At 40.9% G+C, this 26,900-nt stretch overlaps 1 long non-coding RNA gene across 2 annotated transcripts in view; it reads right to left on the bottom strand.

The window, feature by feature from the left end:
• Positions 1 to 1,529: 1,529 nt before the first annotated feature.
• The window catches only part of LOC131418443 (uncharacterized), a 52,685-nt gene continuing 27,314 nt past the window's right edge, over positions 1,530 to 26,900 (bottom strand). Inside the window, exons 2-4 of one of the 2 annotated variants that reach the window (XR_009222902.1) lie at positions 15,126 to 15,303; positions 3,537 to 3,633; positions 1,530 to 2,243 (exon numbers count right to left, since the gene is read on the bottom strand). This is a non-coding gene — a long non-coding RNA (uncharacterized LOC131418443). Of the gene's footprint in view, positions 2,244 to 3,536; positions 3,634 to 12,825; positions 13,356 to 15,125; positions 15,304 to 26,900 lie in introns of those variants that run through there. The other variant, XR_009222901.1, reaches the window with a different exon arrangement.

Genomic DNA, 26,900 nt, shown 5'->3' with positions numbered 1-26,900 from the left:
AGATACTAGAAATAATATAAACATGTAACAGTGTGAAATAAATTAATTATACTCTACTAAATGCAGTGAAGTTTTTTGATATTATGCAGAATTTTAAGAATAACAGGGTAATATGGGCAGAGTTTATGCTATAATTTAAGTAAGAAAATATACAAAATCACGTAAGTACTATGATCTCAACAATATAAAATGCATAAGAAAAAAAGATTTTATGGACAAAGGAAATGCATTAAATTGCTCACTATGAGAGTGCTAGAGGTAGGGAAAATTACTAATTTTTATTTTAATTTTTTATGTTTTTCTGTCTCCACATTGAGCTTATATTTCTTTAATAGAAAAAAATTAATTCTAAAAATGCCCATAGTACATTTAAAGATAAAAGGACTGGGCATTCCTCCACTCATTAGGGCTCATTAGCACACTGCCATGAGATTTTATATTTAATGGGCTAGTTTTCAGGATGGAGAAAATTGTTTAGGACCCCAGGACCTCGTATGTCTTAGAGGAGTTCTGTATTAACAGTCAGAAGACCTGGGTTTTATAAATATGCACACAGAGTTTCCTGAAGACCTTATTTCAAGTCTAGCTAGTGGCTTAGTAAGCCACTTCACCTCTCTGAACTTCATTCTATCCATATGTGTAATGAGAGAACAGTGTATAGTGTCAACTCTGGAGAACATTCTGTGTCTCAAGCTGAGTCTTCATCTTCCCTTGGGAGCCTCTTCTACACGTACCTCGTGACTCATGGATGTTCTAACCGCAGCCACTGCTAAGCTGATCTCCCCTGCTTATTCTTCTACCAACAGCAACCTCCTCCTAGAATATAGAATCCAGTTCTAGTCCCTCCTAATTCTTTCTTCTTTTTTAGTGGGATTCTCACTATTCCATTTCAAGTTTTCTTACTTGTTTCAGTTCCTTGGCTTTCAAGATATTATTTTTCCTGGAAAGTTTGTAAGTGTTGGTTAATTTTATTATGGAATTGTGGAATTAGAGAACTTAGTTCTGGAATGATTTCCAAAAAGGTAATTTATCTAGATAAGGATTACCTCATTCTTCCTTTTAATAATATTATTCTTTTAACAATTAATAATATTATCTATAATAGTACATATAGTATAATAATATATTATTTTAATAATGTGTACATATGTAATTGGGGCCAGACTTTTGCACCTGTTGTTAGCACTCCCTCAGACTTTTTCCCTCAGATTCTTAGTTGTCCTAATAGAAAACTATGTTCATTTCCCACTACATTTTCCATTTGCATCAGGAAAAAAAATTGCCTTTTGACATCACCATTGTCTTCTAAGAAAGGAAGCCTCTGTTAAACGAGAAGCTACTTCATGAGCTGATTGTCTTGATTCATTTAGCAATTCAGATCTAGAAGTAGGAGTTGGACGTTGCAGAACTGCTCATCACAGTATAGGATGAGTAATTTGAAATCTTCTGGAAAATCAAAGAGGCAGAAGTTGAGGGAGACAGAGTGAGAGCGGGGGGGGGTGGTGGTGAGAAGAAGAGAGGAGGCAGCAGGCATTGGGCAGCGAGGACCAGGGAGGAGATCCAGGCAGACAAAAAAAACTTATTATTTTTAATAAGCTTATTTCATGATCTCTTGGTGAAACTCAAGCTTGGTATGAAGTCTACTGCATTTAAAAATGCTGTGTGTAGTGATTTCTGTTCTATATTTTACTCGTTAACATGTAGATGTGTTTTAATGGATGAAAAGCTTGACATTCGTCCCATATCGAGGCAATGAGGAACCGCAGAGGTAGAGGAGATCATGCGATTGTAAGGATTATAAGCACCCTGGAATTTGGAGAAATTTGTTGAGTCCACAAGCCAGATAATTGGGGATTCAAGAAAATTGTGCCTGAGTCTCAAGGGTTATGAAGGCTCCAGCAGACCTCTGGATTACGGAAGAGCACAACCAGCTTCTCCCTCCGACAGAAGCGGGACCCTGGAATGTCTCTCCGCCCCATTCTCCCTCCCCCTTGGGCTGCAGCTGCCCTGCCAGCTGTCCCTAGGGCCTCTTTTAAGAGGGAGGAAGCAAAGCCTCCAACCTACACATTTTAAAGGCTTTTTTTCCTTTTTAATTGAGGAAAGTTTGCACAATGCAGATGAACAATGGGTCTCATTTCCAGCCTTCCCCAGAAAGGGGCTGCTCCTTGATTGGCACAGGAAGGAAATCGAGGCTAGGCTTTTCAGAAACCAGCGCTCGAATGAGGAGACCAGCTTGAGACGTGCTGCGGGAGAGGAAAGCCAAAATTGTTTTCTAATCACTGATCCAAAGCTTTCTTTTCAAGACCTTATGAGATTTAGCATTTTAGGGGATGAACAAAGCAGTCTTAGGTTACCCAGAGAAACACGAACCATTTGAGCATTGTAGTCACTGGACTTATCTTTGGATGAAGAGAGGGAATAAACATTTTCTGAGCACTTGCTGTGTGGCAGTCTCTGTGATAGGCAGTTCACAAGCGTTTTCTCACTTAATACCATTTAACAATGTCCCTCCAAAACATGTATAATTACCCCACTCTACGGATGACGGATTTGAAGCTTGGTAAAGTGACGTGTGCCAAAGGCTGCTGCGGTGGCTTGCAAGTGATTGCTTTGGGGAGATGATCTGGCTGGTAGCGATTGTATTGGACAACGCAGATATAGAACAGTTTTATCATTGCAGAAAGTTCTGTTGGGCAGTGCTGTCCTAGAGAGATTAGAACAGATTGGAACAGTCCCAGGGAACAGAAGCGAGTATTAGTAAAAGTAAGAGACTGGTAGGAGTGAAGCAGAGCATCATCAGGACTCCAGGAACGCTCTAGGTGGAGTGCTCTAATTTAGGATCCTAAAGAGATAAGGAGGGTTCAAACCTGGCAGAGAGATGACCTCTCTCCACGAGTCAAGGGCAGACAGGTTGGAGGACATCAGGTGGATAATGCAGCTCAGTGGGCAGGGCTACAAACAGACTTTAGACCATGTTTGCATCTTGACAGTGGTCATAGGGGACATTACATATAGTCAGCTTTGTCCCCGACTGGATAAGGGACTGGTATGGTTGAGCTAGCACTGACGTAATAGGGTAGAGCTGTGGCAGGTAGAGCCTGACAACAAAAACCCTCAGCATGTTTTACGTTCACACGCAAAATGCACACAAAGGTGTGCATATGCGTGTGTGTGTCTGTGTGTGTGTGTATTGGGAGGACAGTTAAACACGCTTTAATCCTTGACTGAGCAGCATGTTATCTTGCATATCCTGGATTCCAGTTTGAAGCCTGCTGTGAGTACACCAGATTGGAAACGGAATCTTAGAGATGTTTCAGCATTCAAACAACCCTCTCCCTCTTCTTCCTCTGTGAGGATCTCTTTTAAACTCGTGTCCACTTTGAGAGTCCTCCTCCTGGGATTAGGAGATGAGTTGGCTAGGACTGTACAACAGCTTTCTCTTCAAACACATGTTGGGAATGTCTGTCTAGCTCAGTTGTAATTATGCACACTAGTCTGGACTAAACAGAAAAACCTAAGTGATGTAGAGGACTTACATTCCAGCAATGTCTGTATTCGCGCAGCAATAATTGCAGCAGAAACATCTCCATTGGCTCTGTCTCGTTGTCATCAGAAGCAGCTCCTGAGATATCTCTAAGAAGCAGTTAACCCCTGTTAATGTTAGCATTCCCCCAATATACTTGTATATAGAATACTGGCACAAGATGATTCTTGTGAGAGGAGGGACGTCTCTGTTAAAGTCTTGCATACTCTGTGCTCATGTTGGAGATTTGCAATACATTAATCAAAGGCTCTGGCAATTCCTGGAGTAAAGCAACCTTTTTAATTTTGTTTAAGAGAGAATTTCCCAAGCTAGTTTAGAGAGTCTTCCTTCCTCCTTTTTTCCCTCCTTCCCTCCTTCCTTCCTTCTTTCCTTCCTTCCTTCCTTCCTTCGTTCGTTCGTTTGTTCGTTTGTTCGTTCCTTCTTCTCTCCTTCTCTCTTTCTCCCCCTCCCTCTTTCTTTTTCCATGAAGTATCTATAGAATAAAGCTCTATAGAACATATTTGGGGAAACACTAGCATAAATACGACTGAATCATGACATGAGGCAGAGGAGATGTGTGTGTGTGTGTGTATGTGTGTGCGCTGAACTGTACTTTCAGGGAATCTGAAACAATGATGGGTATTTGGGGGAAGTTGTGATTTCTGTGGGCCTGTCCTGCAATTCTGGGATAACCTTCATAACTTTGTGTTCCTTCCTTTAAGCCATTGCCCAAATTTTATTTGTTGAGTATGAGTTCTATATAACCTTTTATTTGTTAGTTCAGTTGCAAATGCTACCAACTTCATGATCACTGAAGGCAAAAAGTTACCTTCTTTTGTAACCTTCAGAGATATTTTATCTAATACTTTGATGAAGCTTATGGTGAACTGACACGGTTTGCCACTATGTTGGTTCCTTACTGTCTCTTACTTGGTATCTTATCATGGGCTCCTAATTTACCTCCCTTTCTCACAATATCACCTTAGCTCTCCCCCTTGAATCCCTCTATCTCACAATAACAAAGATGACAATTGAAAAAGATTCCCCTACTTGAACCACATCATACTCCCCACTGCCAATAAGATAAACCCCAACTAATTTCTCTGAAATCACTTGAGCTTGTGACCCCGGCTATGCCCTTGCTGTTCCTTCCTCTTGTGCCCTTTTTCTCACTCACCTACCAAACACCTGGTCACCCTTGAAGACCCATTCCAATTGCCGTGACTCATGAGGAGTATTCCTTGGCATTTGCAGGAAAAGTTATTTATTCCCTCTTCTGTATTCCCATTGCTTTTTGTATTTGTCCATGCTTTTGGCTTTTTGCTTTTAGGGTAAAACGGAAATTATGGGAAAGAAGCTTATGTCAAAGAGAATTTTGAAAAAACTACATTGAACTCAATCTTCCCTATCTTCTAGCTTTCTTTGATAAACTTACTCCATTGTCATTATCTACAACTACCATATACATTATGCTATAAGCATTGGGCAATGCATATTACGTACATTTTCTCTTCAATCCTTAAGACAAAATTGAATATTTTATCCTCACTCTACAGATGGCCTTATCCAATGTTGTCTGCCTTCAAAATCTGTGCTTCTTTCACTACATAACATTGCCTCTCAGGTGCATGACTAGCCATATCATGTGCCTCTCAGCACACTCCATGTTTATAATAATTACTTTTAATTCCCAAAAAACCTTTCAAGGCCATATTAGTATCCACATTTCTAACCAAGGAAGGTGAGTCTTATTTGCGCAAGGTCGTGTAACAGGTTGATGATAGATTAAAACCCTGTAGTCTTTCCAATGTGTCACACAGCCTCAGGTTTCCATCACTTAGGAGACAGAAGCCTGGAATTTAGAATGGAGACCAGGAAGCTTTATTAGATCCTTAGACATGAAAGTATATTCAGGAATCACAATCAAGGGTGGAATGATTAACTATTAAGGACATACAGGGGAAAGAGGAACGTGTTAAACAGCACCACAGGAGTGCAAACAACAAAATCCAGACAAATGACCCTGTTCTTTAATATTGAAAATAAAAGAGAGAAAGAAAGAAAGAAATGGGAAGGGGAAAGAGAGAAAGAAAGGAGCAGGGTAGGGAGAGAAAGGTTGTAGATTAAAAGAGAATTAAGTATATTAACAATTGCAATGTATGTATCTTATTTGAATCTTGATTTTTATTAAAAAGCTATAAAATGAATTAAAAGGAAATCAGGGAACATCTGAATACTGATTGGGGATTTGATAAAATTAATAAATTATTGTTAATTTTTAGAGGTAATAATGAAATTATGTTTAAAAAGGAAGTCCTAGTTTTATAGCGATAAATCTTAAAATATTTACTGATACAATGATAAATATCTTGGATATGGTTTGAAATAATCTGGGAGAGGGGCCAATGAGTAGGAGTATAGATCTATATAGATTGTTGAAGCTAGATAATAGGCATTTGGGAGTTCCCTTTATTACTCTGTCTAAATTCAAAATTTTTAACTATAAAATATTACAAATAATGGGCATTTGGGAGTTCCCTTTATTACTCTGTCTAAATTCAAAATTTTTAATTATAGAAACGTTAAAAATAAGTGATTAGCCAAATATGCCCATTCCATGGGCAGAAGTGTTGATAGACATTTTGAATGTGTTGTTATCAATAAATTAAGATATCAAAGCAGAATCATGCTTTCGAGCCAAATTCTTGTTCCAGTAGCCAGATTCTTGTGTTCCCACTTAAAAGCAGTTTGCTAGGACTGCATGTTGAGAAATAAATTGCCAAGGAGGGAAAAATCACAGCATTTCTCCTTGTGCTCCTGTAACTTGTTGTCATGGCAGCCTACATTTTGAAAATGGATTTCAGTTTACCTCCTGATTTACTAAAATATGTGAATTTTTGGCTTAGGAACAATTTTGCTGTTTTACACCATGTGATCAGGGCGAAAGATTCCAGGAGATAACCCATGTTTGCCAAAGACCCATTGGTGTGATAAAATTAAAATTTCCCACAGTAACTCTTTCTACTCCAATGCTGGTTGTCTTAGATAAGGGCGTGCTGAGACTTCTCAACAGGAAAGAGGGAGTAAGATGGAAACAGCATGGGAGGGACTAACTAGACTTGCCTCAGAAAGAGGGAAGTCACTTAAATCACCAACCTCAGTAGTAAAGCAAAGTCAAGTTCCTTCCGGGTCAGGGTAGATATGTAAAGAGTCTTATTGCAGGGGTGAGGAATAGTGGCAGAGGGGTTTGGGTCTTAACAGAGTTCTCTTCATTCTATCAATGTCAGGCTTACTCAACGAAGCCTATTCAGGATGTGGTAGGGTTGCTTAAACAGGTGCAAGGCCTTTTGGAAGGAGGATTTGGGCTGGGAGTCCATGATTCTTTCCTGGGCTACATTACCCAAACCATTAAGAGTGAAAAATAAGCACCGGAGACCAGTCAGTCAATCAGGCCTTAGACAATATATAGGAGTTTGGGATGAAAGGACCCATACGGACATCTCGGTATGTGTTCCCTCTCACTCCCACATGCGTTGACTGCCACATGCAGAATCGTAGCTATTTCTGAAGCTCACTTTCCTGGAGGGCAGGGAAGTGCTGTCATCTTAAACTGGGTCTCTGCTGCCCTAAGATTGGACAGGGCTGAAGATGCTGGTGGCTGTAGTCAGTGCCCACATCTGTGCTGGGAAGGGCAGGGGCAAGTATAATGAGCAATTTTTCCATCTGCTTCTTCTCTGGCTCATGAGAAAATGCAAGGCAGCATCGACTAGAAGATAAAGTATAGCCTCTTTGCCAGCCCAGTTTTGAGCTAAGCCTGAAGCTAATGCTCTGGGCCAACAGCCGTTGACCTTCATGGCAAAGGGCTTCCCTGAGTGAGGGAGCCTCAAATTCTGCAATCTACACCCCACACTCTTATCTGATAGAGCTGTTCCCTAGGAAAGTCGTGTTATTGCTGTAATGCAAAGTGACAGAGAAAATAAAAACACCCAGCTGAGAAAAAGCCAGAATGTTAACGTGAAACACAAACTTTCTGCTCATCTGAATCTTAATTTATTTTAAAACAGAACCATAATGGCTCAGATCTTGAAGCCTGGGAGGGGCTGTTGCCACAGCTGCCTGGCTCTCAGATCGTTCCCTGACTTGCCTTCTGGTCTTAATCCTTTGCACTTTTCCCAGGAGTCAAGGTGGTATGATGTGGGTTTTCCCTCCCTGAATAGAATTCAAAGACCAAGGGAAGAGTAAATTCTTGAATTTACAGTAAATGAGCCTGAAAGTAATGTCACCATGTTCTGCGTGCTAACCCTGAGGTCCTCTGCCTGAATAAAAGCTTGGCCCAAGTTTCCCAGGAGCTTTGTTCTGGATGAATCTGGCTTTTGTGTTCCATCTGAATGAAGTTTGGGGCCTAATCCCAAACTCTTACAGCTGGCATTGAGCAACATCTGGTTGGCATCTTCTCTACCCTGTTTCCTGGTGTTTGCTTGCATTTTTTGGAATTAGCTCAGTTTTCTTAATTTTTTTCTGAGTGTTTTCTGAACAGTGTTATCCATATAAGCAATTTTAGCTGTATAAAAGCCCTGGGGAGAATCCTGCTATGTAGGCTGCTTCCTGTCCTCACTCCACCCCTAAACTGGAAAAACAGGAGCCCATGGTGGAAAATGAAGAGAAGCAGTCCAAGTTTAGAAGAAAAGCAGGAAATTATCCCAGAGGAGAGGATTTCATCAAGCAGGGGAGGCGAACTCTGCAAACTACACCTCTCTAAGAAGAGGGTTCAGAAAAGTGGCCACTAGGTTAAGAACTGGTGTCCTTAACTAAGTAGGATAGTCATGGTCAAAACGAGAACACAATAATCAAGAAGTGCATCGGAACAAAGACAGAGGAAATAATGCCGTTTCAAGAGGTTTGCCCTTGAGCATCAGTTCTCAACTTGGGGTGCGCATTAGAATCTCCAGGAGAGCATTTAAAAAATATTGATGCCTGGACTCCTTCCCAGATTTTGGTTTAACTGTTTTGTTTTTTGGAGGGGACTTGTTTTGTTTGTTTTATTTTTAGGATGAAGACCGCTTGAATTGTTTGTAGCCCAAGTGTAAGTAGCCAGTAGAGAGGAAGAGATTAAAAATACAAGGCAGTGTTAGAGTAATGATATAAAGAGATTGCCAAAGAGGCAGCAGCTGGGATCCAGAGTCCAGAAGGTTGACCTTAGACCTGAATGGTTGACCTTAGACCTGGACCTTAGACCTAAGACCAAGAGTATAAGGTGGCTGCCTTTGCCAATGAGTTTTCTCATCTGATGGTTTCTAGCCCATGGCACTGGAGGCTAGGTTACCTCCTGAGAATCTCTTTTGACCAAAAGCAGAGTGTCTAACAAGGTTTTGGCTTGGCTTACCAACACTATCTTCCCTAAGAGTCTAAAAATTATATGGAGAAACTCTTTCCCTGAACGTGTGTGATTATAAATATATTTGTGATGATGGTAGAAATGACAGAAACTGGTAGACAATAAAAACTTCTAAGTACATTATAACTTGGTAAGGCAAGGGTGAGTCTAATCAGACACATACCTGAGCCCCTCTTTAAGGACTTCTAAAACATCAGTGACAATTTATTCCAAAGCCATTTGGCTTCCTCTCAAAGTATTTCATCCAAGGAAGGCCAAGTTCAAGTTAGCGGTCCGTCAACTAGAGTCAGTCTTAACGTGTTGTGCTAGAAGGGAAGAGATAAGCCTAGACTAGCACAAACCAGTGAGCCAGGGAAACTGAGGCACAGGCAAATGGTGATACCCCAGGTGGAAAGGCATGAAGGCATTGCAGAAAGTCAAGCAGACAAGGTCAGGAGAGAGAACAAGGCTGGCAGTGAGGATGAGGGTCCAGGCGATGGAGGTGGGTGGGTCCTAGACAATGCTCATTGGTGCTGGGTCTTTGCAGTGGCTCTGTCATTCCCTCCACAAGGGAGTGTAGCCTGGGTCTTAGAGGGGCAGAGAGGAAAACCTATCACCAGGTTTTATAATTATTGGTTATTATTATTATTTATATAATAATTATTATTATTTATATAATTATATAATTATTGGTTATTAACTATTGGATCACATCTACCACACTCGGTAGAATATGCATTTTTAAAGAAATTAGTTTGGTTTTGTATAAAGATCAGATATTCAAAACAAAAAATCAAGTGATATAAGAAGTATAAAATAAAAAGGAAGAGGATCCCTCCGTCTTTCCTGTACTGTGAATCTTGCTCCCCAGAGGCAACCGCCGTTGATATTTTCTGGGTAGGAATTCTTAAATGAGCACTTTTATAATATCAATTTTTAAGGGTAAAAACTAGATAACTGCATAATACTGTAATAAATAAAAAGAAGACAGTGCTGTGAATCTCCAACACAGCTGCACAGGGAACTCTCTGACAAGCTCAATTTCGAATGATGTCTACAAATGGTGGGGAAAACAGGCTAAATTTATATGAGTGATTTTTGGAGAATAGTGAATAACAAAGAAGGACTGTAAGCAGATAAAGATAGTCACATTCTGTAAAGGTGAATAAAAAGGGATGATCAAATGCTTCAGCAGTGATTTCACTTGCTCTGAGGCACCATTTGAGAACGGATTGCTAAAGAGATAATTGGTGAGCATTTAGACAAGAACGTTAGCTCAGTAGGAGCCAGCATGCACTTGCTAAAATAAATCAGGAATTGGATTAAACCACCATTCTTTCTTTTAAAAATAAGGTGTTTAAGTTGATAGTTCAAGGAGAAGAAATGAAAATAGTGTGCCTGAAGTTAATCAGGGACTTAACATGTGATATCATGATATCATATGATGATATTCTTGTGAATGGGATGAAGGTATATAATCTGGACAAGGTTGAAGTTGGAAGATTTTTTAGCTAACAGTAGCCAAAGGATGCTATAAACTAATCAACCTCAGCTGAAGGTAGGAGGTGCTCTATCCTAAATCCTGTCTTATTTTATGTTTTATTTTCACTGCTCTCTGTGAAAACGTATGTACAGTGTCTGGGACATAGTAGATGTTTAATAAACATGTGCCAAGTGATGAAATGTAAGAATGAATGCATAAACAAATGAGTAAATAATGACACGAATCTAGGTGGGACAAATAGCTAATAGTATGGGTGACACAATTAGGAAACAAAAAAAACCTCTCAAGCAGTGGACCAGAGAAATCATCGACCTGTTATATTGTAGGTGGGAACGCAAGAACCTCTGTTCTTTCGTGCAAATCTCAGCTTCTAAAGCACAGAGAGGAGGGTAGGTGGCTGCAAGTAACTTCGTCTATTTCCTGAGCCTCTTGGTTCCCTGGCTTTAGGCTGTTGTAAATTTCAATGGATTTGGGGGAAACTTGCAGAGTCCCAGCAAATTCGTCTTTCTGCTCTAGTGTCCCCAAAGAGAGCCCATAGTTAGCTATTAAGACTTTATCAATTTCCTATCTAATGGTCTCTCCACTGTGGGAACTCTTAAGTTTCTTGTGGACCCAATGTGATGCCTGTAAGAAGGAGCCCCCAGCCCCTTGGCCTGTGGGTGCATTCCTAGCAAGTCGTTCAGTCTCTCACTTTGCCCTCCCTTTAATTTATTGCCAAGGCATGCAAATGATATTCCCTTAACTATTTTTAGGAGGTCTTAACATTGAAGCCTGAGCTTTAATAGTTTGTTCAGCCTGTGCTTAAAAGTAACATCAGAATTGTGAACACACTGGTCTGGCCTGGGATCACCATCTAAACCTTCATTTCTGGGGGCAAAGAGAGAATCTCCCCTCCCTTCCCTTTTCCCAGTCCTACACCTGTTCTCTCACATGTTTCTCCACTTCAGTTAAGAATAGGTGCTTTGATAAAAAACGTTTGAGCTACTCTCTTATCAACTTTAAAATATACAATACAGTATTATTATTGAGAATCACCATGCTGTACATTACATCCCCAGGAATTATTTATTTTATACCTGGATCTTTGTACATTTTGACCACTTTCATCCATTTTGCTCACCGTCCACCCCCTGCCTCTGGCAACCACCAATCTGTCAATTATATCTCAATTGAAAAAAAAAGAATAGTCACTTTGTGATGAAGCAGCCCTGGTGGACACTAAGAGGAACTCCTTGTCAGGGAAGCAAAGTAGGGACCAGCGCTAGACTGTCGTCTTGTTGTGGAAAGCATAGTCTCTGCCTGATTCATCCTCCATCCTTTATATTCTTGTTACTTAAAGCATGGTCCACATCGCCTGGGAGCTGGTTGCAAATGCAGAATCTCAGGCTCAGCCCTACCTGCTGAATCAGACTCTGCAAGTTAACAAGATCGCCTGGTGATTCACGGCACATTAATGTTTAGAAGCACAAGTCTGTATTCCCCAAGACAGGACCGTGAAGGAGGAAGCAGTCAGCTCACATTTGTTGTGTGAGTAGGCAGGGAGAGAGGGGAAGGGAGGGAAGGGAAGGGAATAGAAAATAATCAAGTTTAAATTAGAGGAATCAATATGAGGTGAAAGCAGTCTGAATTTGTGACAAGTATGACATAAAATTGTACCTAAGTGCACATGGTAACACAAAGCAATTGCTTCAAGTGTTTCCCACTTGAATAAAAAATAAATATCATGCACCTTAGGAGGAATTACTTGCATATTCACATTTTACCTCCTGTCTTAGAAGAGTATTTTTAAACAGGTTAAATATGTCTCATGCTTCCTTGAGTGAATATTTTAGCAAACTCTTTGTAAAAGGGGAAAAAAGTGAATTCTTTCCTAGTTCAGGACACTTTATCAAAAAAACCCAAGTTTGGGAGACCAATGGTTCCATTTATGCAGTAGCATGTTTTGAATGATGCACAGTTGCTCTTACGTTGCTCACGGTCTAGCACGGGGAGACGAACCTATAAACACCCCCACACAAGCAACATATCATGCGTATTCAATCAGGGGCTATTAAAGCTAAATGCTTAGAGCAGCCCAGGAGCTCGTGGAAAAAAACTTGTCTTTGCTGAGAGTGGAGAAGGAGTCAGAGAGGATACTCCAGAGGGTCCAATGCTTGAGGTGGGCCTTGAAGCCTAGACTGGAGTTTGCCAGATATTCTAGAACAAGATGGCAGTGCATACTAATATGGCAAAGAGGAAGGCGTGTCTGGGGACTGAGGACGTGTGGTATGGCTGAAACTTGGGATGTGGAGAAGTGGGAGGAGAGGAGGGACATGAGGCTGGTAAGATGGATGGGGCCAGATCAGAAGGGCCTTGAATGCCAGTCTGCACAAGGGAAGATTTGAATCAATATTTTCGTTTTAGAAAGATAATTTTAAAGGCAGTGTGGATGATGGATAGATAAGGTGGGGATGGGAGGATGGGGGTGAGGGCAATGATGCAGGCAGAAAGATTACTGGAGTGAGGGAGACCAGTGAATGGAGCTGTTGCATCATTAAAACGAGACTAGACAGTCCTGAGAGATCAACTTCAGGCAGTGACCAACCATGGAGGCAGAAGGAACCAGGAACATTTCAAAGAAATGCAGGAAAGATTCAGGCTTTGCTGTCTGGTGACTGCTTTATTTATTGACAAATGATCCCCAACAATCACGAACTTCAGTGCTGAGATTTCAAGTGCTGGCTGTAGGGAGAACAAGAACATCTGTAAACCCAGAAGCTGTTTTCTCTCGTCTTCATGTTTAGTTTTGCTTTTCAAGTAACTCTTGCCATTCTGGGAAGCTCTACAGAAAACCCCAAGTGCCTTTCACCACCAGGACAGAATTTTCCCCACAGCCCAAGTTAGTAACCTACAATTGTGAAGACATCCATGAGTGAGTTTCCATTCAGCGTTTTCATTGTGAATTCATGTAGCTCCTTGAAAGGCACATCAGGATGGTGCAGCATATGGAGAAAGAAATATGGGTTGAAAAGTGAGAAGGGAGATTTGTCAAAAATTTTAAAGAGTTGACAGGAGCTCAAAAGTCTGTTCTGCTACACCTAAACATTTGAACTCAGAAGCAAATGTCACCTGACTTCCTGGGAGGCGTGTGCCCTGTGGGGTGGGGACTGTTGTAAACTCCTCCATTTGATTTCCTCCCAGCTTTTCACCTCCCAAACTGCTTGCATCCAGGATGGCAACTTGGCCCCTCTTCAATCTCCCCATTCTCCAAGGTTTCTTAAGTGGGGCTCTGTGCTTCTCTGCAGTCTTAGAAGATTCCACAATTGAATGCAGACTTTATGTGTATGCATGCAGCTTTTTGACATTTTCCTGACAGAGAATCCATAGCATTACATGAGATTCTCAAAAAATCCATGACCTAGAAAAGGGGAAGAATCATAGCTTTTCACATCATCGCCCCTCCCCAGCCTTGAGCAGGTATATCATCTCCATCTCCATCAACATGAATCCCTAAAACACTCTCTCCAGCTAACACCACTGTTCTGAGCTTCCAGCCATTCTCTATTGCTTGCCTGGCTGCTTTTGAGACACACAGCAATGAGCACACCCCAAACCTGTGCTCATTACCTTCTTCTCAAACTTGTGCTCCCTCCTTTGTATGTGATAAAATGCTTCATACTCCTTTCTTACCATCTGTAGCCAACCTGTTACTAACTCTTGATAATACCACCTCTGTTTTCGAAAATTTCCTTCCTTCTGTGATTTTCTGTTACTTAGAGAACAGAATCCAAACTCGTAAAGAGAATGTAGGACCCCTTGAATGAGTGATCCCAGCCTTATCTCCATCATCATGCCGTCATCCTCCACCTACACTGTGCACATGCTCACACCTCTCTGTCTTTGTGCAAGCTGGCCCCTCTACCTGGAAGACTCTCTCCCTAACTGGATGCCTGACAACCATATATGCAAGACTTAACTCAACTAGGTCTTTTCTTCACTGTCTTCCTGACTACCAAGCTACTTCTTTCTTCCATGTGTATACAGTGTCTTTGGCATAGCACTTAATTCAGTAAGTTTCTTTCTTTGTTTCTGTGCCCATCTCTCCAGCTGGGCCTTGTGTTTCTTGAAGGCAGAGACTGTGGTTTATCTATTGTTGAATCCATATTGTTGAGTCCTAGTGCAGGAAGACTTGGCACTCTGTGGGTGTCAAATAAGCATGTGCTTTGAATTCTGTAAATATCAATACCATTCTCCACAATCATCCTTTGGTGGTCTTGTGGTTAAGATTTGGTGGTCTCACCACTGTGGCCCAGATTCATTTCCTGGTCAGGGAACCACACCACCCATCTGTCATACTGTGGTGGCTGCATGTTGCTGTGATACTGAAAGCTATGCCACTGGCATTTCAAATACCAACAGGGTCACCCATGGTGGACAGGTTTAAGTGGAGTGTCCAGACTAAGACAGACTAGGAAGAAAGACCTGGATACCTACTTCTAAAAAAATTGGCCATGAATACTCTGTGAATAGTAGCAGAGTATTCTCTGATATAGTGCGGGAAGGTGAGAGGATGGAGCCAAAAGGCCAGGCAGGGTTCCACTCTGCTGTACATAGGGTCACTAGGAGTTGGAATCAACTCCATGGCAATAACAACAAAATCATCCTTTACATTATACTGACTAATAAAAGATAAGGCCCCTGAGCCAAAGACCTGACAGGATTTTAGTTTGGAAAGTAGTGTTTACCTGAGTAGAATGTTGAATAGAATATTTTTCAACAAAAGTTCCTCCTAGATCTACACCAATAGCGAGGGATCATCCTGAATTTACTTGCTGATTGTTTCTTCTCAGAAACCAGTAGTTCTTCGGCACATCCACCAAAATTTGTGAAGCTCCTGCTCGGTGCTGGCATCCATGCTGTATGCTGTGGGTACAGTGATAAACAGAACAGTCCTGTGCCCTGCTTTATGAGCTTACATTCTAGTTGTGGCTCTCTTGTCTTTATTTTACCATTTGCTTCCAGGTATTAATCATGTGATCACTTCTGCCTGAACAAAAATATTTGGCCTGGAATTCCTCTCTCTTTTTTTTTTTCTTTTGGTAGGAGTAAGGCATCTACTCTCAGGTGTCCTATTACAGTTAAAATCAGGGTGGTCTTAAATTATAATTATAGGAACTATTATGATTATTGTTAAGAGTTACAATAGATCACATTGATTGTACACTTAACTGTTTTGGACTGAATATGTTCCCATAAAATTCATATGTTAAATCCCTAGTGTGATAGTATTTAGAGGTGGGGCCCTTGGGAAGTAATTAGGCTTACATGGGATCTTGAGGGTGGAGCCCCCATGATGAGATTAGTGCCCTTATAAGAAGAGAAAGTAGCACCAAATCTCTCTTTCTGCCATATGAGGATACAGCAAGGAGATGGCCATTTACAAGCCAGGAAGAGAGTCTTTACCAGGAACCCAATCTGATGGCACCTTGATCTTGGACTCCCTAACCTCCAGAATGTGAGAATTAAAAGTCCATTGTTTAAGTTGCCGGGTCTGTGGTATTTTGTTACAACAGCCTGAGCTGACTAAGACATTTACTTTATATCCATCACTGTGCTAGACACTTATCCGAATATTCTCTATAATCTTAACATGTGTGGCAATAGGTACAATTATCATTATCATTATGCATATTTTACAGATGAAGAAACTGAGGAACAAAGAGGTAAAGCTACTCGTTTAAAATCTAAGGTCAGAGCCAGCCCTGACAGACTGGTAGTTAAAGCTCGGCACTCGCACTGCTTCAGTGGCCTGGGTTCATTTCTTGGTTGTGGAACCACACCACCCATCTGTCAGTTGCCATGCTGTGGCAGCGGCTCTTGTAGAAGAACTAGAAGGACCTACACCTAGGATATACAACCATGCACTGGGGCTTTGGGTAGGAAAAAGAAAAAAAATTAAGGTCAATGTAATTCCAGAACCAGTATCCTTAATCTTTTCTCTTTGACTGGGAACCCAGAAATGGAGAACTCATTTAGAATAACCAAACCACACTAGCCACACTAGTGTTCAGATCTATTCTCAATTAAAATATACAAGAAGAATATTTAGAGGCATTCCATCATACAGAAGTTATGCTGACTTTAATTCTAATCTCAATTCCTCCCAGAGAAGTCTCAGAGGATAAGAACCACATCTTCAATTTCTTGTGTTCTCCCACAATATCTAAAAAACATATAAGAAGTGTTCATGGAAATGAATTCATTTGTTTACATGGGTTTTCCCAAGCACAGCTGTGGGAGGAGAAGGAATGCGTGATTCAGTGGACAACTCTACACTTTCTCTCTCTGGAAAAGAGAAGTTGAAGTCATGGAGGATGAGATAGGATCCACCAGAGTGTGGATTTACCACAAAGCCCATGATTATGTTTCATACATCACCCCAGTTCTTGGTGCAATAAGTTCTCAATGAATATATCCTCAGTTGAAGAATCCAAATATAAATTATAATCATAATTATATCAACAGGTTAATGTTTATTAAACATCTGCAATCACAGGGTGCTAAGTGCTTTAGATATTTTCTCATTAAATTCTTCTAGCAACCCCTTGCAAAAAATACAGTATTAGCCCCTTTTATGCATGAGGGACATGAGACTCAGAATAAGGTATTCACTCAAGGTAACACAGAGCTGTGACTTGAACTCAGGAAGTCTATATCCAGGCTCTTTATCACAGTGCTCAACCATCTCCCTCATCCATGGGAGGGATGCAACACCTGATGGGCTGTGGTCACCAGGGTGGAGGTACCCTGTGGGAGGCAGGAGAGTAGAGTGCGGAAGGAAGCAGGTCCTGGAATAAGCCTGCCAGGTGAGTATGAGCTGTTCAGCAGGAAATGTCCTACCCTTTCTAAGGCTCAGTCTTATTCCAAAGAGTTGCAAGGATTAAATGAGAAAATACACGTGAGCCCTCAGTGGAACATGGTAACCAATTAATAATTGCTTATTATTAATATTATCAGTATTATTATTAGATATTTGAATGTAGTTCCTTCTATTCTGAACCAAGCTGAACTCAAGAATAACACTGAATGACACAAAACCCAGAGTTGCTTAGGGTCATGGGCAACAGATGTCCAGTCCAAAACCCAGCCTATTAAAATGGCTGTACCCTCCATAGCTTCCCCTATGCCTTCTATCTCTTTGCTATGTTAATGAGTTTTAATAACCCTTTAAAAGAAAACCTTTTAACATATTTTCTGTTTATCTCAAATATTTCCTTCCTTTGTCCTCAAGGTTGGGAGGTAATTAGAAAAAAAATTTTCTTTTCCTTTCTTTCTCAGATCCTGCTCAAGTTGAGCAGGGCCTGGCTCCTTGCCCACCCACCTTTATTCCAGATGTTACCCTGGCGAACCTCTCAGGCTGTAACCAGGCAACCATTGGGAAGAGGGCCCTCCTGGCTCAGGGCCGAGAAACAGAAGAAAAACAAATAGGAGGATGTCTTGAGCCTTCTACTTACTTTGGTTTTCCAATCTCATTTCCCTCGAACTTTTATTATTTTTGTAATGGAAACTGGGGGTTGGTATCTGGGCTGTCTGTTCACACACCAAATGTCCGGTCTGTTCTGGAGCAGGGCTAGATCTGGGCTCTGTTTGGATTTGATCCTATTGATCCTGATTCGGAACTATGACAGCCAAGGAAAACATTCCTACGCCCCCTTTCACCATACTGGAAAGGAAAGCATTGCCCATGTGGCTTTGTAGTGATGAAGATCGGGGCCCAGCAGAGAAAGGGCTCTCAGGCAACTGAATAGCTTTGTGCAGATAAGCTAGGCATCCAAAATGGACTTTCTCTGCCCTGTTTTAAATCTTAAAACATCTCTTTGATGCACATCCCTCTTGCCCTCTTGCCTCTTGCCTGGACTATGGGCTAGTCTTCTCTGTGGTCTCCCTTTATGTGCACAGCTTAGAACTCAAGTCCTCCCATCCTGATTCTGCTGGGAGATCATTCTGGATACATAAGTAGTGATATCATGATCTCATTTAAACCTCTTCAGTGGCTCTCGATAGACTACAGCCTTGTTTATCAAAGTCTGGAACCCTGTCTTTGAGAAGCATCCTTCATCCATTCAACACTTATTTCCTGAGTATCTATCTTATGCCAGGCATTGCTAATCTTCCAGATCCTTTGGATATATCTTGTAAACAAAATAGAGAGGAACCCTTGCCCTCGTGGAACTTGCATTCTTGTGGTGGAGGGAGATAATAAATTAGCAAGTAAAAAATATGATATGTCAGATGGTGTTGAGTGCAATGAAATCAATAAAGCAGGGACAGCCACCAGGGGGTGCAAGCCTGGGAGCAGTCTGTGAAGGGCTCATTGAGAGAGTGACAGTTGGGAGGAGATCAGTAATTGGTGACAAATCCAGCCAGCCAAGAAGAGGATATCTGAAAGGAGAATGTTTCAGGCAGAAGGAAGAGCAAGTGCAAAGGCCCTGAGGTGGGACCACGCCTAATGTATTTGAGTTGTAACAAGGTGGTCAGTGTGGCTGGAGTGGAACAAGGTAGGGAGAGAGCAACAAGAGATGAGTTCAGAGACATAGCATGGGGATATATTTTATAGACTTTTTAGAACATTCTATAGACTTTGCTTTTCACATGAGGTGAGAAGAGAATTCATGGGATGGTTTTGAGCAGAGTAGTGACATGATCTAATTTGCTCTTAAAAGGATCATCATTCAGGCTCCTGTAAAAATTTTTTTGCTGTAAGACAGGGGCCAAAGCAGGGAGACTTGTTAGGAGACTATTGCAATAGTCTGGTGAGAAATAATGAGAGATTGGGCCACAGCAGTAGTGGTTTTTGCCAAGGCCTCTTGTTTGATGATTCTCTCCAAATAAACATCCTCTTTCTGGTTGAATTCCTCTAGCCACAGGGAACTCCCTCCCTACAAGATGATCTGGACTGTTTTGAGGATGCTTAGAATTTCAGTTATTCTTTTTAATGAGCTGGAGTCTGTCTTCTGTAGGTTTCTTTTCTTCATTATTTTGGTTTTATCCCTTGAGTTCATTAAAACCAAACCTTGCTCCTCTCCTTTGAGACCATGTCCTCTTGGGCTTCCTCTTCTCTAAAATCAACATCTCCAGCTCCTGACTCCTTCATCATATGGCATTGTCCTAGTTGTGCCCCTCTATCCTGGGCTCCCTCCTGTGAATGTCTTTAGCTGGGAGAGTTGTATCTTGACCATCTTGGCAGGTGGGGTCTGCAAGGTAGCAAAGGCTGTGATCTGAATCTCCACCCTTCTGTAACATTTAGTCATTGACCTCTCCGTGCCTCATTTTATTATTTTTTTTAAAGTGTAGACTAATTTATTTCCATCATCTTTCTTTTGGGGGCATGGTAAGAGTTAACTTCTAAACAAACTCACACCACTTTGTAGATGACAGCAAACACCCAGTGTAATATTATCCTTATAAAACATATCTTTCCATAATGCGGTCCAAAGCATAGAGAATATTTTTACTGTAGCATTTCCTGCCATTAACATTTTCCTTTTGCAATCTTCAGATAGTGTTATGAGAGAGTTTGTGTTATAAAAAGCTACATAAACACTCTCACCTTGTAATCCACTGTAATAACGTTAGTTAGACAGCAATAGGTCGTTCTGTCTTCTTTTCCTTGCCTCCTAAGTGTAACAACACTAAAGTGTTATACCTTTCAGAGCTGGATGAGATAATGTGTCTTAAGAACGAGCTGTGAGAGGTAGAGAGCATTATATTGAGGTGGTACTGGCACTCTGAGAGCAAATAAGTGTATGAAGCTTGGCAAAATTCCCATCCCAATTGGTAGCCACCAAGCCATCACACATGCATTTCTGTTGAAATTACTTTATTAAAATAAAATTGTACCCCAAATGATGGTAGAACAGATGGATTTGAGAGTAGCAAAGATGGAAATGATTTCTTTTCTATAAGTTGGAACTAGGGGCTGCAGCACATGCTGGACAAAGAGGGACATATGGGGCAGGCGCCATGGCTTAGCGGTTAAGTGTGTGCACTCCGCTGCTGGCGGCCCGGGTTCGGACCCCGGGCGCACACCAACTCACCACTTCTCTGGCCATGCTGAGGCCGCGCCCCACATACAGCAACTAGAACGATGTGCAGCTATGACGTACAACTATCTACTGGGGCTTTGGGGGAAAAAATACAACAAATAAATAAAATAAAAAAAAAAAAGAGGGACATATGTATTTTAGATCTACAATTACTTATCAATTATCAAACACCTACCAGAACCATGGACTAGCCCCTGTACTTTGTTATAAGGCTAAAAATATGAGTCATATAAGCCCTTGCCCTTGGTGGACTTGAAATGGGCAAGAAATATTCACAGATATTCACAATGCTAGAAGAAAATGCAAAGTGAAGATGTAGTAAAAGGAGGCAATGATTAACACCTTGAAAATTATTTAGCAGTTCTCCAAGGATATCAGTATAAAACACACCAGCGAGCTCTAGTGACACAGAAATATCATCAGTTTAGTGTAAAACAGGCCTAATTCTGGAATCTGCAATATGCCCCTCAGCAGAAACTTCTATGTCCCACTCAATATCCATTATTCTCTTCTTCTTTAGGAAAAAACAAACAAAAAAAATCCCAATTTTATTTATTCAACTAACGGTGCCCAACTGGAAGTTGACATTTTCCAAACTCCCTTACATCTTGGTATGGTCATGTGACTAATTACTCTCTAAAGAGATAGAAGCCAACGGGTGATGTGGAGGCCTCTTAAAGAGCTGGCAGAGCTGGGAAGTGCCTCCCTGCTGCTTCTCTCCTGCTGTCTAGAATGAAGATGGTAATAGCTGGAGCCTCAGCAGCTCTTTTTGAGACTAGAGGCTGCATGCTAAGGATGGTGAAGGCTAAAGATAGATGAAGTCTAGGATCTCTGATGAATTTGTGGTGTAGTTATACCAGTCCTGGATTGCCTACCTATGAAGCCCTTTACCTGAAAGAGAAATGATCCTCAATCTCGTATATGTTGCTTTTACTTCTAGTCTTTGTCACTAGCAGTGAACGCAAATCCTAACTGACATATTTTACTTGCTGTTAAATGGAACATGGAAACTAGCACATAGAAGGCACCCAATAAGCATACTTTCTCTTTCATCCACCCACCATCTCTCCTTATAGGAAAACTCTTATTTTGAAACCAAAGAAAACTTAGGAGGAGTGATTACAGAGACAAAAACATTGTAAGGTAGTAGAGAGGGCATTCAAACAGGAGCTCTCAGGAAGGCAATTACCTTTTTTTGTGAAACATTTGTTACAAGTGAGAAGTGAAGAATGAAGTCTTGAGAAGTTTAGAGAAGATGTGAAACACTCCATATTGCTCCTTCCTTATCAAGTCACTTGTGGTGCCACTGAGGTCACGTGGAAAAGTTTTGTGAGGGTCCTATTCTGTCCATTTTTAAGACTTTATCCAATCTTGAGCAATGGATAGTAGAGGGGGCCTGGTTTGGGGTCCAGACATAGGAAACTGGACAGAAGGTCAATGAATGACAGAGTTGTTCAGATGTCAACCATTAGATTTAGGCTGATTATAGGGGTCAATTGGACCAGAGGGGTCTGATATCCTGGAAGGGTAATATGGCATTGCAACACTGGAAGTCAGGTAGAGACAACAGTAGGCTCCATAAGAGAGTGGCCAAAGAATGGGCTATGGGTTCTGGTATTGGGAAGTAACACAATTAAGAATCATGTCTATTTCCAAAAAATGAGCTTGCATTCAGGTAGCTGAACTTGTATCAAAGAAGAACCTTAGGTAGAGCAGGCTTGAAGATAGCCAAGGCTTAAATGGAGTGCGTGTAAAAAACTATTTGAGAAAGATCAGCAGGTACCAGCTCCTTGTTCAGCTAGTTCTAGTCAGAAGTAATGGAGGCTGAGAATGGGTTATTTCTAGCTGTCCCATTAACTTATTTAAAAATTTTATCAGTGACACACGTTCAGCCATTGCGAAAGACACAATGCGGAGGCACCAAGGCTGAGAATCTGAGAGGGGGCTGTGCTGCCAATGGGTTCACAAGGATGCTCAAGCAGACAGCCCAATCCGGAAGGAAGGCATCAAATCATCTTCAAAGGTGAGGATCTCTAGGTCCAAAAAAAAAATATTTGTATAACAATTTTCATAATAGATCATTCATAATAGCCCAAAAAGTAATAGCTGGGGAGTCCATCAGTAGAAGACTTGATAAGCAATCTGTGGTATATTCATACAATGGAGTACTCCTCAGCAAGAAAAAGGATAGAAGTAGTGGCACGTGCACCAACAAGGTATGAATCTCAAAAACTGTGCTCAGTGAAAGAAGCTTTGTTCCTTCTCAGTCAGCCCCCACCTCTACACCACCAGAGGCAACCACCACTCTGACTTTTTTCCCACCATTCATTAGTTTTGCCTGTTCTAGAACTATATATAAAAATATGGACTGCTTCTGTAAGGCGTCTTTCACTCAGCTTAATGTTTTTGAGATTCAGCTATGCTAACACTATGTGCATCAGTAGTTCATTTTTTTATTATTATCCTTGAGTAGTACACCATTGTGTGAATAATCCATCTATTGTTTATTCGTTCTTGTATTGATGGACACCTGGGCTCTTTCCAGTTTTTTTTTTTTTTTTTTTTTTTACCGTTATGAATGTCTGCAATGAACATTGTTATATAAGACTTTTTGTGGACTCATACAACTCCTACATGGGAAGGTGATATTTAATTTTCTAAGAAATCACTAGACCTTCTCCAGTAGTTGTTCCTTTTCATACTCTCACTCTCAATGTATGAGAGTTCTGATTACTCCACATACTTGACATACTCCACATATTCCATAACATTTGGCGCTGTCAATCTTTTTAATTTTTGCCATTTTGGTGTATATGTAGTGGTATCTCATTGTGGAGAATACTGCTCTTAAATCTATGAAATAAAATGCACAGATTTATAAGGAAAAATATTTATCTTGAAAAATATCAAAATATATAAAATATTTGAAATACATTATTGTGTGTGCTTCTTTATTAACATTAAATAACAAGATCTAGCATGAGACCAAAGAACTCTACAATTTTGAGGCCATTGAAGCATACACAAAATTTCAAGACAGCAGTGATAACTGCATTGATATGAAACTATCTGTGGTATCTATTAGTTACCAAGTTTGAGGTATTGCTAGTATAACTGTAATTGTTCCTTATAGTCATAATAGAAGGAAATGCTAAATTTCACATAGGAGTTAGTAAAAATGAAGATGTAATTTTTTTCACTGAAGTTTATAGACCCCGGGTTACGAAACTCTGATGCAGAGGCTATAAAAACATTCCGTGGAAAGGATGGTAAGATTGGGGAATCTCTTGGGTACTATCTAATTCTGAGATTCTAGGCTGTTATGATGCAACCAGCTATAAGGTTAAGGCATGAAGCGAATTAGATTACAAATGAGGGCTTGGGAGCTATTATCAAGGAAGAAGGTTGGTGCCAGAGCAGGAGGTGGACGGCAAGGCAAGAAGAGGCCGGGCAAAGGAAAGGAGGCTGAAGCAAATGTGGAGACTGCACTAAAGGAGACAAGTCTCATGCTCTAACTCAGTGGTTCACCACCATATCTGTTCTTTAGAATCATCTATGGTGGTCTGAAAAATAAAAATAAAGTATCTTGGTTCTATCCCTGGAGATTTTGATTCAGTAGTGTTGGGTGGGGGCTGAAATCAGTATTTTAAAAAATATATCCATTGGTGGGTTAAATGAACATTGATCGTTGAGAACCATTGTTCTAAATAGGATGTTTGTGGCATGAAGTAACTGACATGTTTGGGTACATGAAGGAACGGGACGAATGGGACAGCAGGCCTGTGAGGTCAAGGCTGGGAGGAAGCCAGGGAAGCAGATGGGTGATAGGAGTGGAGTGGGCAAGAGGCTGGGATATAGGCTAGAAGGATGGGGGAAGGTTATGAGGTTGTTAGGAAGTATTCTTTATAGTCTTGGACAGGCATTCAACCTGGCTATGCATTCAAAGTAGGGATGAGTATCACTGTGTGTTAGTTACGTGAAAGTGGGTATGAGCTTGTATTAGTCAGGGTTCTCCAGAGAAACAGAACCAAAAGATACATAGAGAGATATATAAGAGGAGAGTTGTTATAGGAATTGGCTCACTTGGTAATGGAGACCAAGAAGGCCTATGATCTGCTCTCTGCAAGCTGGAGAACCAGGAAAGCCGATAGCAAGTAATTCAGTCCGCGTCTGATGGCCTGAAAATCAAGGAACTGATGGTGTAAGTCCCGATCTGAGTCTGAAAGCCTGAGAACCAGGTGTGCTGATGTCCAAGGGCAGGAGAGGATGGATGATGTTTCAGCTCAAGCAGAGAGAAAGTGAATTCACCCTTCTTCTGCCTTTTTGTCCTATTCGGGCCCTCAAGGGATTGGATGATGCTCACCCTCATTGGAGAGAGCCATCAGCTTTACTCAGCTCACAAATTCAAATGCTAATCTCTTCCTGAAACACCCTCGCAGACACACCCATAAATAATGTTTTACCAGTGATCTTGATATCCCTTAGCTCAGTTAAGTCAACACAGAAAATTAACCATCACAGAGCTTTACAGCTGAGAGAGATTTGAATATAGACAGAGTTTTCATTCCCTGCTTATCTCACTTTTGCTCAATGTCAGGTGCTAAGAAAGTCCAGTCTTTAGAAGCAATCAATTATGAATAATGGTATCTAGATTTTTGTCTTTGCGTTCTGAGTCTCATGTTTTTTTTTTTTTTCCTTGAATGTTTGGGTAGAAATCAAAGGCGTCTGTGAGAACTGAACTCAATGGAAACATAGACCAACGATGCCAGATTGGCCTGTGAAGGTTGAAGTAGATTAGACTAAACATTTCACCACACCCTCTTAAACAGTTTAAGGTCCATGGCACATGTATAGGTCCAGTTGGCCCTATCTTCTATGATTTTAAACGTATTTCAATAAAAGTTGGTTTGTATAGAGAAGCTTTAGAGATAGATGAAGAGAATATAAAATAATGATAAAGTTGTTTGTAATAAATGATAGAAATTATCTATAAATGAGAACATTATCCTCAAAACAATTACCTTGAGAGATTAATCACATAAGACTTTCATTGTTCAACAAATTCCTGGGGCTCCTTTCTAGGAACTAGCTCCAGAGCCATCTGTAAGATCACAAATTGTGATCAGTAGGCATGTGGGACCTGCTATACACGCTTTCTTAGATTCCCTTGGCCACACCTGCCTGCTGAGCTCTATGCCACTTGCTGGATGGGAAGCTTTCCCTGCCATTATTATTCTGGTGCTGTCATTGGCCTTGGTCTCCCTTTGATTGAGGGCTGGCCTCTGACATGGCTTCCACTGAGCCTTCCTCAGTGAGAGCCCAGGACTGACACGGCCAGCACCACAGAGGCTTTGACTCCTCCCTGCTCTTCCAAGCTGAGGCGCAGTTCTCTATGATTGAGCATAGGAGTTCACCTTCTCCATGTCCACAGGGGCTGTGTCACACAACTCTGAAGTGTGGAGGTGTTAGTGCCCCACAAGGAAAACTTGACTAACGAGAAGTAGGAGACAGGAGGGAACGACAGATAAATGCTGTTCCCTTCTTTCCCTGATGGGCTATTCCAAGGTGTGGCAGTTCTTTACGGCCTATTCAGGGGCGTCCTGTATGAACCAGCAACCAGATGTGTTTTCTCATAATGCTGTGCACGGTGTATTAAAGCACCGCCTTGTATTTGCTCTCCTTCTCCGCCTCCCTTCCCTTTCTCCGTCACCGTCACTGTCCTGGGACTGCATCTCTTAGAAAATATTAGTACATAAGCTTTACATCAAGCTGTTTTCTAGGGAGCCTGGTCTAACACCATAGACTACTCAGTTGTCTTTTTCATAAGATTCATTCAAACTCAAGGAGCAAACTCTCCCTGGGATTCGGGATGGTAAGAAGAATATTCCAGATATGCTGGAAGAAAATTCCGTAGTATAGTTTCACAATGAAAACGGTAGCGAAAGCAAGGTTTGGCCACCCCATAGGTTGAGAATAGGACCATATATCTTTGGAATTACATGCCCTGATATGTTTGTTGAAAACAAAGACACAAACAATCTGAAAATTTTTATCTAAAACAATTTTCCATTCTCTCATTCTGTTTATTCTATTTTCCTTCATAGCTTTTATGAATCTCTGAAATTATATTATTTTCTCTCTTTTTCTCTCTCATTAGCTTCCTAAAATGAAAACTTCATATAGACAGGAGTCTTATCTGTCACGTTTATGGCTAAATTCCTAGCAGCTTGAATAGAGGAGCTAGAATCCTTGTATCGCGCGGTCAGAAGAGATTTAAGATACTGATCTTAAACACCCATTTACCATTGATTTATTGATTCATAGATTTAACAGACATTTATACAAACAGACCTGTTTCTTCAAATTCTCTCCATAGCAACACTTTAAAAGTGTCTAGATTTTTTCTTTGTGAAT

The sequence above is a fragment of the Diceros bicornis genome, chromosome 19, assembly GCF_020826845.1.
Source record: "Diceros bicornis minor isolate mBicDic1 chromosome 19, mDicBic1.mat.cur, whole genome shotgun sequence".
NCBI lineage: Eukaryota > Metazoa > Chordata > Mammalia > Perissodactyla > Rhinocerotidae > Diceros > Diceros bicornis.
This window is presented reverse-complemented; position numbering and strand designations above follow the sequence as displayed.